Genomic DNA, 10,911 nt, shown 5'->3' with positions numbered 1-10,911 from the left:
ATTGCAAACGAAGCAAGAGAAGGATAAGGAGACGATTGATTGACGAACTAAGAAATTTTGCTGGTGTGGACTGGCATAGAAAGACCATAAACTCATGTAAATGAAAGGATATGTCTAAGGCCTTTGTTTTGCAGTGAACTAGCAACGGCTGATGATGATGAAGGCATATATATATATATATATAATATGTATAAATATTTGAGAGAGAGAGAGAGAAGAGAGAGAGAGAGAGAGAGAGAGGTTGATTTCTTACCTTCAACAGAGGAAGAATTATGAGCAGCCCCTGGATGAGATGAAGGGAAATGGTCTGACTCATGTGAGTAATAGTGTGAAGCAGACGAACTTCCTTGACTTACTGAGGGTAGGACGACTCGAGTACCTGCTTGGGACAAAACCTCATATAACATATACATACAAACACATAGGAATTTATGTACATATATATATATATATATATATATAAATATATATGTATGTATATATATATATATATATATATATTTGGGCTCAAGCCATGTCGTCCTGATGGAAGTTCCTATAGGGTAGCTTCCTAGGGTATATTACAACTACGCCGATATTCCCAGAGAATTTACCTTAAGGCACCAGAATTCTAACTCCTGGAGCGAGTATCCCTCGTGAAAGGGATATTGCGACATATCAGAGGACGTATTCTAGACACGTCACATGGCAATCTACATCCTGGACAGAGATTTCGGCCCGTAGGAGGTGATTGACGAGATACGAATTCGGGAAAGAAAAAGGGGAGCCGCTCCCAAGGCTTCCCTATCCCCCGATTCGTATGCGTGCCTGGCGCCAATCCTGGCGCCATCTGTATTCCTTTTTGCGTAGCTTAACAACTCGGTGTTTTTTCCTGTTTTTCTCGCAAATCTTGGATTTATTCGGCTTTTCATGGCTTTTCCGTCTTTGTTGGCCTCTGATAAGTTGAGTATAGTGTCTGTTATGTATAAATGTAGGCTCTTGGTAAAATTTTGAGTGATTAATAAGATTAATCTTTGATACCAGAGCCGTAGCCTACCAGAGGTGTCCTGGACACTGTCGCTCGCTAGGCATAAATTAGTTAGTCAGAGCGACATTCCTGGTTGTTTTGCTTTAATAAATTTTAGCTATTTAGCTTTACATAGGATTTCCTTTCGTGCTTAGTATTATTTGGCGAAGTATTCGCCATTCTGGCCTACGCTAGGCCATGTAGCCTAGTCGTTTGGTCCTAGTACTTCATGCATGATTTTGGTTTTTCCGAGTGTAATTAAAATTTTATTGAAGCTTTAGGCTATATTTTATACATTTTAGACTGTGTGGAATATTTCCAAGATTGTATACGTGTGAGTTTCGGTGAATTAGGTAATCGATTCTCTTGGTGCCTAGGCTAATTGCTTATGGAGCCTTAGTATACTTTATCATACTCCCCGGTTGCTTTCTTTTCTTCGGAGAAGGTATGCAATCCCTTTCCCTCTGTTTAAGCCTTGGGCTTATCCCTAAGTGGTTTTTTCCGAATTTATTTTCGATAAAACTATACTAGGGTGTTACTGTACCTTCCTGTTCCTGTAGTTATGGTTCAAGAGGGACAGAACAACAGAGTTTTTAGTCTGAGTCTGTGTTGTCTGGCTTGGGGCAGAGTCCCCCTCGCTGACCTAACACATACAAAGGGAGCTTAGCTCCCTTAGGTCACTACCGAAGGTTTCTGTAGTTATGATTCCTTCTTTTGTGATCTACCAGACTAGTCCTGTTACTGTTCTCGGGGGAGGATAAGTTCTTCCCTTGGGAGTAGCAACGCCTTCCCTGCTTTGGTGCTCTGGAAGCTGGCAAGTATTGCTGGCCTTTCCCCTTAGATCTCCCTTAGGCTAAGATAAGTTTCTTGGCTGCGGGTGATCTATCACTAAAGCAAGGTTGGCAGGACCCTCTTGTCCCTTCCCCCTCTATCTCCGTAATGGCCTAGCCATTACTGTACTGTACCTTGCCGGCCGGCAGAGCTGGCCGGCAGGGGTCTTACTGTACTGTATGTCGTTCTACTCTGGACCTAGTATAGGTTGGGATGTGGAATTGACTCAGCCCATTGCCGGCCGGCAGAGCTGCTGGCGGCAAGGGTCTTATGTTTTCGAGTGCTGCCCGGACCTCTCTTGGTCCCTCATCCATGCCTGCCGGCAGAGCCGGACGGCATTGGTCAAGGAAGCCTGAATTAGTTTCTCCCCTTCCTTATATGCACTCTTTCGGTTGCCGGGCTTGGAGGTTGTGTACACTCTTATCCGGCATCCATTCTATTTTTCTTCTAGTGCTGTACCTGTCCCGGCTGCCGGCCTATGAGGCCGGCAGCCGGGCAGGTGTAGTGTTCTGGTTCTTTTGCTGCCGGCTGGCATCGGTCTTGTACCTTTGCCGGCCGGCTTATGTCAGTCCTTGTCCTGCCGGTCACCAAGAGTGTGGCCGGCAGCTGGGTACTACCTTGTGTAGTTGCTGGCCGGCAGCCATTGCCGGCCAACACTGGCTGTTACCGGCCGGCAGTTGCTGCCGACCGGCACAGGCATTTGAACCAGAGTGCTGCCGCCCTATAGCTGTTAAGTAGTATACTTTAAAGCTAGCTGTGGTGTGTGCCGGCCGGCAAAGGCAGGCCGGCACACATCCCCCTATACTGTACTAGTATTCTTCTGTATAGCATATACAGTAAGAAGAAAACTATAGTAAGGGTTTTGGTACAGCACTGTATCTTCTAACACTATTGTGTTTTCTTGCACACCCCCTTTGCTGTTGCCCTCAGATAGGACGCTGAGTTCTTCCCTGTCTATTATCCAGGATTTTAAAATCATTGCTTAGGTGTGAGCTCCACCTGTTTCCTCTGGAAACCTTGCATTGGTTACTCTAGAAGAGATAAACCATTTTTGATTTTATTATCTGGAAGGCTACAACAATGGGTTGTGAGGGAAACACAAGTGTGTGTCTTTCCTTTCTGAATTGTTATGCTATACTATGCATATCCAGTGATACATAGTTCACTTGATAATCATGGAAATTTCTTCTCTTTACAGAAGGACACTCCGAAGTGGGGAAGTGCTTTCTGCAATGTCAGCAGCAAGAACCTCTGCGGACATGAGTTTGTGTAGGAGACACGCAGCATACGCTGTCTCCAAGGATGATCTCCGGTATTGGGACCCTCAGGTATGTACTGTGTGCACTAACCTGATTAATGAGACAATTAAATAGCTAGGAAGAAGCTTCGTACCTGGGTAAGGGGCTTCTCAAAGGAACACTTCTGGCCCTTATCTTCCAAGTGAGAAGATGAGGGCGTATCCTTTCCCTAAGGCATCAGCTGATGCAGTGATTCCCCAGCCTCAAGAGGAGATCCCCTAAGTTCAGATCCAGGTGGATGCTGAAGTCGCGGTCGCGATGCAAGACATCCAGCTAGATGACAGGATGTCTGATGTGGACGGGTGTCAGGAGGAAGACCTCCTGGCAGAAGCCCAGGATGAAGTTCGAGCCCCTCTACATCGGCCGGTCTCCCAGTAGAGCTGGGACAGACCCTCTCTTCTATTGTTGGAATGATCCAACAAATGCAGAAGGAGAATCAGGAGAAGGCGGGCTGCCATGGAACTGCGAATGCAGTGCCTTGCAGAATCACATGGGCCCCAGAAAAAGCTCAATGTGAAAGACCTTCCCTTGTGCTCAGATGCTAACCCATGGAGGTATGCTGAGCACATGCCGATGACAACTGGAAAAATCGTCATCTCGGATAAGCTGGGCTCAGTTCCCCTGGAGGCTGGAATTCTGGCCCAGCAAGGCATCATATCCGGACTGTTATGTCCGGCTGAGGAAGGAACCAGCTTCAAAGGAGGAGACAGAGCCGAAGGAGGTCATAGTGATGGACCATGCTAAGGCTCAAGCTCTACTTTCATCCTCGATGAAAGAGAGGGGCTTCTCTAACTCAAAAGGTAGCTGCATTGAATAGGAAGCTCCCTTCCTTTGTGTCCTCGCCTACTAGAGCCTTCCCCTTTTTACAGAAAAGGTTTCTGGCTGTACTAAAAGCAATCGAGGCCGGCAAGTCTTGCCCCTCCCTAGAGGAGTGTAAACCCTTGTCGCTGGCCCTGCCTATGGACCACAAAGACTGGAAGAACGTCCATCTTACGTTCTCAGTGGGAAAGTTGGAGGCTGATATTGCCGGACGTCAGTTCGGCAAGGACCCCCCTAAGCTGTCTGACTTTCTTTTGCGAAGTGAGTTCGATACAAAGAAAGGACTGACTGCCTCAATGTCTCTTCAGACTACTCTCGAGACGATGGCAAGTGACCCAAGGTCCATGAAATGTTCATGGTAGTGGCCAAGCCTCATCTGGGCCACAGTGACGAAGGACCTTTATGGCTTCGTCAAGGCAAGGAGAGCTTGTAGGGAGTTCGTGTTTACCTCGGCTACGGTGAGGCACGAGCTAAAGAAACTAATCTCCTCCAACATTTGGGGAAAAGACCCCTTTTCCCTACCGACTTGGTCAAAGAAGCTGTTGATAAAGCCGCCTTGGAGAATAGAAACCTTCTCCAGAAGTGGGGCCTGGCTATCAAAAGAAAGTCTTCCCCGGATGAGGGTTCTCAACCAAAGAAGAAGACTATGAGGACTAGGCTACCGTCTCGGCCAGCCAAGCCTCTTAGACAGCAACAGCAACTGCAATTGCCATTGCCCCCAGTGCCCCAGATCGTGGCACAAACCCCGACCACCTTTCAGTGGGTACCCCCAGGCCGTGTCGACACAGTCCACGGCATTCACCCCAGCGTTCGAAGGGCAGTCTACTTCCTTTCGAGCAAAGCCTAGAGGAGCAGCCAGAGACTCGTCTAGACGCCCCTCAAGGGGAAGGGGACTCAGGGGTGGTCATGGTCAGGAAGGCAAGACCTCAGGACGGCAGTCCAAGTGAGGTGATACCGGTAGGAGGGAGACTTCTGAAATTTCGGGATCGGTGGACCTTCGATCCCTGGGCCCACAGCCTACTCAAGAATGGACTGGGCGGGAGCTGGTACAGCACTCCACCCCCGTGCCTTCGGTTTTTCCAACACTCCACCCCCGTTATGGAGGAGTACGTTCAAGAACTGTTGGAGAAAAAGGGTGAAGCCCATCAATTTCTAAGGGAGGCTGTTTTGTGTTCCCAAGAAGAGACTCGGAAAAGCTCAGAGTCATTCTGGACTTGTCGCCACTTAACAAGTTCATAGTGAATTGCAAATTCAAAATGCTAACACTGCAACACATAATGACCTTACTGCCCAGAAGGGCATATTCCGTCTCTATAGACTTGTCAGACGCCTACTGGCACATTCCAATTAGCCATCGACTCTCCCCCTACCTAGGGTTCAGGCTACAACGAAGACTATACGCCTTCGGAGCCATGCCATTCAGGCTAAACATAGCCCAAGGATTTTTACGAAGCTTGCGAGCGTAGCTCTCAAACAATTTCGCCTAAAGGGAATTCAGGTAGTAGCCTACCTGGACGACTGGTTGGTGTGGGCAGCATCCGAGACAGAATGCTTGCAAGCTTCCAGTCAAGTGATCCAGTTCCTAGAGTACCTAGGCTTCAAGATCAACAGAAAAAGTCTCGACTTTCTCCATCTCAAAAGTTCCAGTGGCTGAGAATCCACTGGGACCTTTTGTCACACCGTTTCTCCACCTCGGCGAAGGAAAAGGAAGGAGGGATAGCGGGTTCTGTCAAGAGACTTCAAGATTCCGAAAGGATATCAAGACACGAGCAGGAGAGAGTACTGCGCTCTCTCCAGTTTGCTTCGGTGACAGACCCAGTGCTAAGAGCACAGCTAAAGGATGCAATCGGAGTTTGGAGAAGTTATGCATCAAACGCGTGAAGAGATCTGAGAAGACCAGCCGCTTCGGCTAAGTACTCTTCTCAGGCCTTGGTCCCAAGCCAGACATCTAAAGAAGTCAGGTTCTTCTTCAGCCACCTCCCCCGTCGGTGACGATTCACTCAGACGCCTCGAAGGAGGGATGGGGAGGTCACTCTCATCGGAAAAAAGTCCAGGGGACTTGGTCCAGGCTATTCATGACCTTTCACATAAAACTTTCTAGAGGCTAGGGCAGTGCTCCTTACCTTAAAGAAAGTCTCCCTGCGTCATTCGATCCACATAAGGTGATGATTGACAGCGAGGTAGTTGTGAGATACTTGAATTCGACAAGGATCGAGGTCACCCACCTCTCAACAGGTGATGTTGGCCGTCTTCCGATTGGCGGAAAAGAAGAAGTGGTACCTGTCGGCAGTTCACCTTCAAGGAGTCCGCAATGTGACAGCGGACGCTCTATCCAGGTTCACACCGATAGAGTCGGAATGGGTCCTTAGACGCAGGATCATTCTCCTTCATTCTGAATCAGTCCCAGAACTGCAGATAGACCTCTTTGCGACGAAAGACAACAAGAAGTTGCCCCTGTACGTGCCCCGTACGAGGACCCCTTAGCGGAAGCAGTGGACGCGATGTCCCTCGACTGGAACAGATGGTCCAAGATTTATCTGTTCCCTCCTCACAACCTTCTGTTGAGGGTCCTCAACAAACTGAGATCCTTCAAAGGGTAGCGGCAATAGTGGCCCCCAAGTGGTCCCGAACAGCGTGTGGTTCCTCCTGGCATTGGAACTGTAGCTGAAGTTTGTACCCCACTACCAGATCCAGTTCTGACCCAGCGAGCCCAGAAGTCAACTGTCTGCGCTTCATTACAGAAAACCTGGACCCTGCAGCTCATGATTTTCTCCCTAGCGGTGAGAAAGCGTTTCGGGATTTCGAAAGCCAGTATAGACTCCTTGAGGAATATAAGTGCAAATCTACTAGAAGGCAATATGAGTCATCTTGGAGAAAATGGGTGGCCTTTTGTCAAGGCGAAGATTCCGCAGGAGATCTTGACAGACTTCTGCTTATCTTTTTTCCCCACCTCCATGGTCAAGGGTTGGCCGCGAACACGATTTCAGCGTGTAAGTCTGCTTTGACAAGACCCATTCTATATGCCTTCCAGGTCGACCTAGGTAACGAGATCTTTAATAAAGTCCCGAAAGCCTGTGCTAGGCTCAGACCTTCAGCACCTCCAAAGCCCATTTCATTGTCTTTAGACAAGTTCTTCATTTTGCTTCTCTGTTGAGCAATGAAGAGTGTGCGTTAAAGGATTTGACACAAAAAGTTATTTTCCTATTTTTGCACTCGCGTCCGGGGCCAGGGTTAGTGAGATTGTAGCCTCTCGAGAGAGGCAGGTCGTGTTCAGTTCCTGGATGGGGAAGAACTGAACCTGTTTCCGGATCCTACGTTTCTCGCCAAGAATGAGTTACCCACCAACAGGTGGGGTCCCTGGAGAATCTGCCCTCTGAAAGAAGATGCATCTCTATGTCCAGTAGAATGCCTAAAGGTCTATCTTCATAGAACTTCAGACTTCAAGGGTGGTCAACTATTCAGGGGAGAAACATCAGGCTCAAATTTATCTCTGAATCAACTCAGAGCGAAATCACATATTTTATTCGCAGAGCGGATCCTGATAATACACCCGTAGGTCACGATCCGAGGAAAGTTGCCTCATTCTTAAATTTCTTTAATTGTATGGATTTTGAACATCTCCGTTCATACACTGGCTGGAAGTCTTCCAGAGTGTTCTTTCGCCACTATGCGAAGCAAGTAGAGGAACTAAAAGAGATCTGTGGTAGCAGTGGGTCGCGGTGTTAACCCTACTGTTTAACTCTGCGAGGAACAGTGGTCTTAATTGGGACGATTAATTCCAGGGTGAGTGTGTAGTTACATACTGTACTACAAACTAAGTGAGGGCACTGTGTTGCCCATCCAGACTGTTCCATTTCCGAAGGTGAACCTAGCATAAGTGCAGACATGTGTGCCGAGCGTTTCTAACGCTAATGTCATTGATTTGTAATACAGGCTTTTATGACTTTGATACCTCGGTATCTTAAAAGTGACATCTAATGTTCTTCTTTCAGACAAACAAGCTCTGTTTACTATCATACTTATGCTTATAGTTTTGGGTTATCCTCTTCTTATATATATATATGTATTATATATATATATATATATATATATAATTGTGGTTAACCTGTCTATTTATTGCCTGTCAATAATCTGGTTCTTGAGAACCTTGCGTCTCCTTCACCTGTTTCAATTTATTGGTATAATCGAGCATTCATTTTATGTACCTTATCTGTGATAATTCTAATAGAATTGTTCCTTTATGCAAGCTATGTTGCATTGGTATTCCTCCTATGCGGATATAAAACCTTTGTCCAATACAAGTATTGTGCGGAAAACTGGTCGATATTTCATATTGACGCAGTGGTCCTTTACAAACTATGCTTTACTTAATATAGGGCGAGACCACTATATTAGCTTGCCTGGTATTCATATCTAGATATATGTACTCTTCGAGACTTTTCCAGAGTCTAGTAGGACTCTTCCCTTTAGGGGGCAGGAAGCTCTAACATAGTTTATAGTTAGTTGAAAAGATGTATAACGGTAACATCTTAGGTCTCTAGGTCTAGTCGACCGGGAAAAAATTACCTCTGGGGAGTACAGCACGTTCTGAGAATCCACAGATACAGTAATGCTCTGGTACACTTCCATCAGGACGAAATGGCTTGAGCCCAAAAAACGGATTTTGAGCAAAGCGAAAAATCTATTTTTGGGTGAGATGGCCATGTCGTCCTGATGGACCCGCCCTTGCCTTTCTAAGAAAGGGCTGTAGGACCCCTCCCTACATACAGTATCTGTAGCACCTCGTGTACGCTACAAGGAATACAGATGGCGCCAGGATTGGCGCCAGGCACGCATACGAATCGGGGGATAGGGAAGCCTTGGGAGCGGCTCCCCTTTTTCTTTCCCGAATTCGTATCTCGTCAATCACCTCCTACGGGACGAAATCTCTGTCCAGGATGTAGATTGCCATGTGACGTGTCTAGAATACGTCCTCTGATATGTCGCGATATCCCTTTCACGAGGGATACTCGCTCCAGGAGTTAGAATTATGGTACCTTAAGGTAAATTCTCTGGGAATATCGCCGTAGTTGTAATATACCCTAGGAAGCTACCCTATAGGAACTTCACCAGGCCATCTCACCCAAAAATAGATTTTTCGCTTCGCTCAAAATCCGTTATATATATATATTATATAAATGCATATATACATATATATATATATATATATAAATATAAATATATATATATATATATATATATATGTATGTCTAAGCAATTGTTTTTAGTTATTTACTCAAGTCAATGTTGCTAATGCTATGGAAACTACAGCTTATAAATTAATGAAAATATCTACTGGCGAAAAATTTAAATACATATATATATATATATTTATATATATATATATATACATATATATATATATATATATATACATATAAATATATATGTATATATATATATATATATAAGTATTTATATATGTATACACACACACATATATATATATATATATATATTATATATATATATATATATATATATACACTATATAAAAAATTTTTGTATATTTATGTTCATATATATATATATATATATATATATTATTACTAGCTAAGCTACAACCCCTAGTTGGAAAAGCCAGATACTAAAAGCCCAAGGGCTCCAATAGGGAAAAATAGCCCAGTGAGGAAAGGAAATAAGGAAATAAATAAATATTGATAAAAAATTACCATTAAATCATTCTAAAAACAGTAACAACGTTGAAACAGATATGTCCTATATAAACTATTAACACCGTCAAAAACAGATATGTCATATATAAACTATTAAAAGGCTTATGTCAGCCTGGTGAACATAAAAAAATTTGCTCCAATTTGAACTTTTGAAGTTCTACTGATTCAACTACCTGATTAGGAAGATCATTCCACAACTTTGTAACAGCTGGAATAAAACTTTTAGAATACTGTGTAGTATTGAGCCTCATGATGGATAAGGCCTGGCTATTAGAATAAACTGCCTGCCTAATATTACGATCAGGATAGAATTGTCCAGGGAGATCTGAATGTAAAGGATGGTCACAGTTATGAAAAATCTTATGCAGCATGCATAATGAGCTAATTGAACGACGGTGCCAAAGATTAATATCTAGATTAGGAATAAGAAATTTAATAGACCGTAAGTTTCTGTCCAACAAATTAAGATGAGAATCAGCAGCTGAACACCAGACAGGAGAACAATACTCAAAACAAGGTAGAATGAAAGAATTGAAACACTTCTTCAGAATAGATTGATCACCGAAAATCCTGTAAGACTTTCTCAATAAGCCAATTTTTTGTGCAATTGAAGAAGACACAGACCTAATGTGTTTCTCAAAAGTAAATTTACTCCCGAAAATCACACCTAAAATTTTAAAAGAGTCATACAAATTCAAAGAAACATTATCAATACTGAGATCCGGATGTTGAGGAGCCACCGTCCTTGACCTACTTACAATCATAATTTGAGTTTATTAGGATTCAACTTCATACCCCATAATTTGCACCATACACTAATTTTAGCTAAATCTCTATTAAAGGATTCACCAACCCCAGATCTACATTCAGGGGATGGAATTGATGCAAAGAAAGTAGCATATGCAACAAGCTTGTTTTCTAGGCCAAACCAAATGTCATGTGTATATAGTATGAAAATTAATGGACCAAGAACACTACCCTGTGGAACACCGGATATCACATTCCTATACTCACTATGGTGCCCATCAACAACAAATCTTTGAGATTTATTACTTAAAAAAAATCAATAATAATGCTAAGAAACGACCCACCCACTCCCAACTGTTTGAGTTTGAAAACAAGGGCCTCATGATTAACACGGTCAAAGGCAGCACTAAAATCAAGGTCAATCATACAAACTTTACTAACCACAATCAAGGGCTTTCTGTACAGCATTGGAGATTGTAAGAAGGGCATCACATGT

General features: G+C 44.1%; 1 long non-coding RNA gene across 1 annotated transcript in view; it reads right to left on the bottom strand.

Annotated features, from left to right (window-relative positions):
• Positions 1–257: 257 nt before the first annotated feature.
• The window catches only part of LOC137650529 (uncharacterized), a 15,503-nt gene continuing 4,849 nt past the window's right edge, over positions 258–10,911 (bottom strand). The window contains exon 3 of the long non-coding RNA XR_011045978.1: positions 258–379. This is a non-coding gene — a long non-coding RNA (uncharacterized lncRNA). The remainder of the gene's footprint in view (positions 380–10,911) is intronic.

This window comes from Palaemon carinicauda, chromosome 12, assembly GCF_036898095.1.
Source record: "Palaemon carinicauda isolate YSFRI2023 chromosome 12, ASM3689809v2, whole genome shotgun sequence".
Lineage (NCBI taxonomy): Eukaryota > Metazoa > Arthropoda > Malacostraca > Decapoda > Palaemonidae > Palaemon > Palaemon carinicauda.
This window is presented reverse-complemented; position numbering and strand designations above follow the sequence as displayed.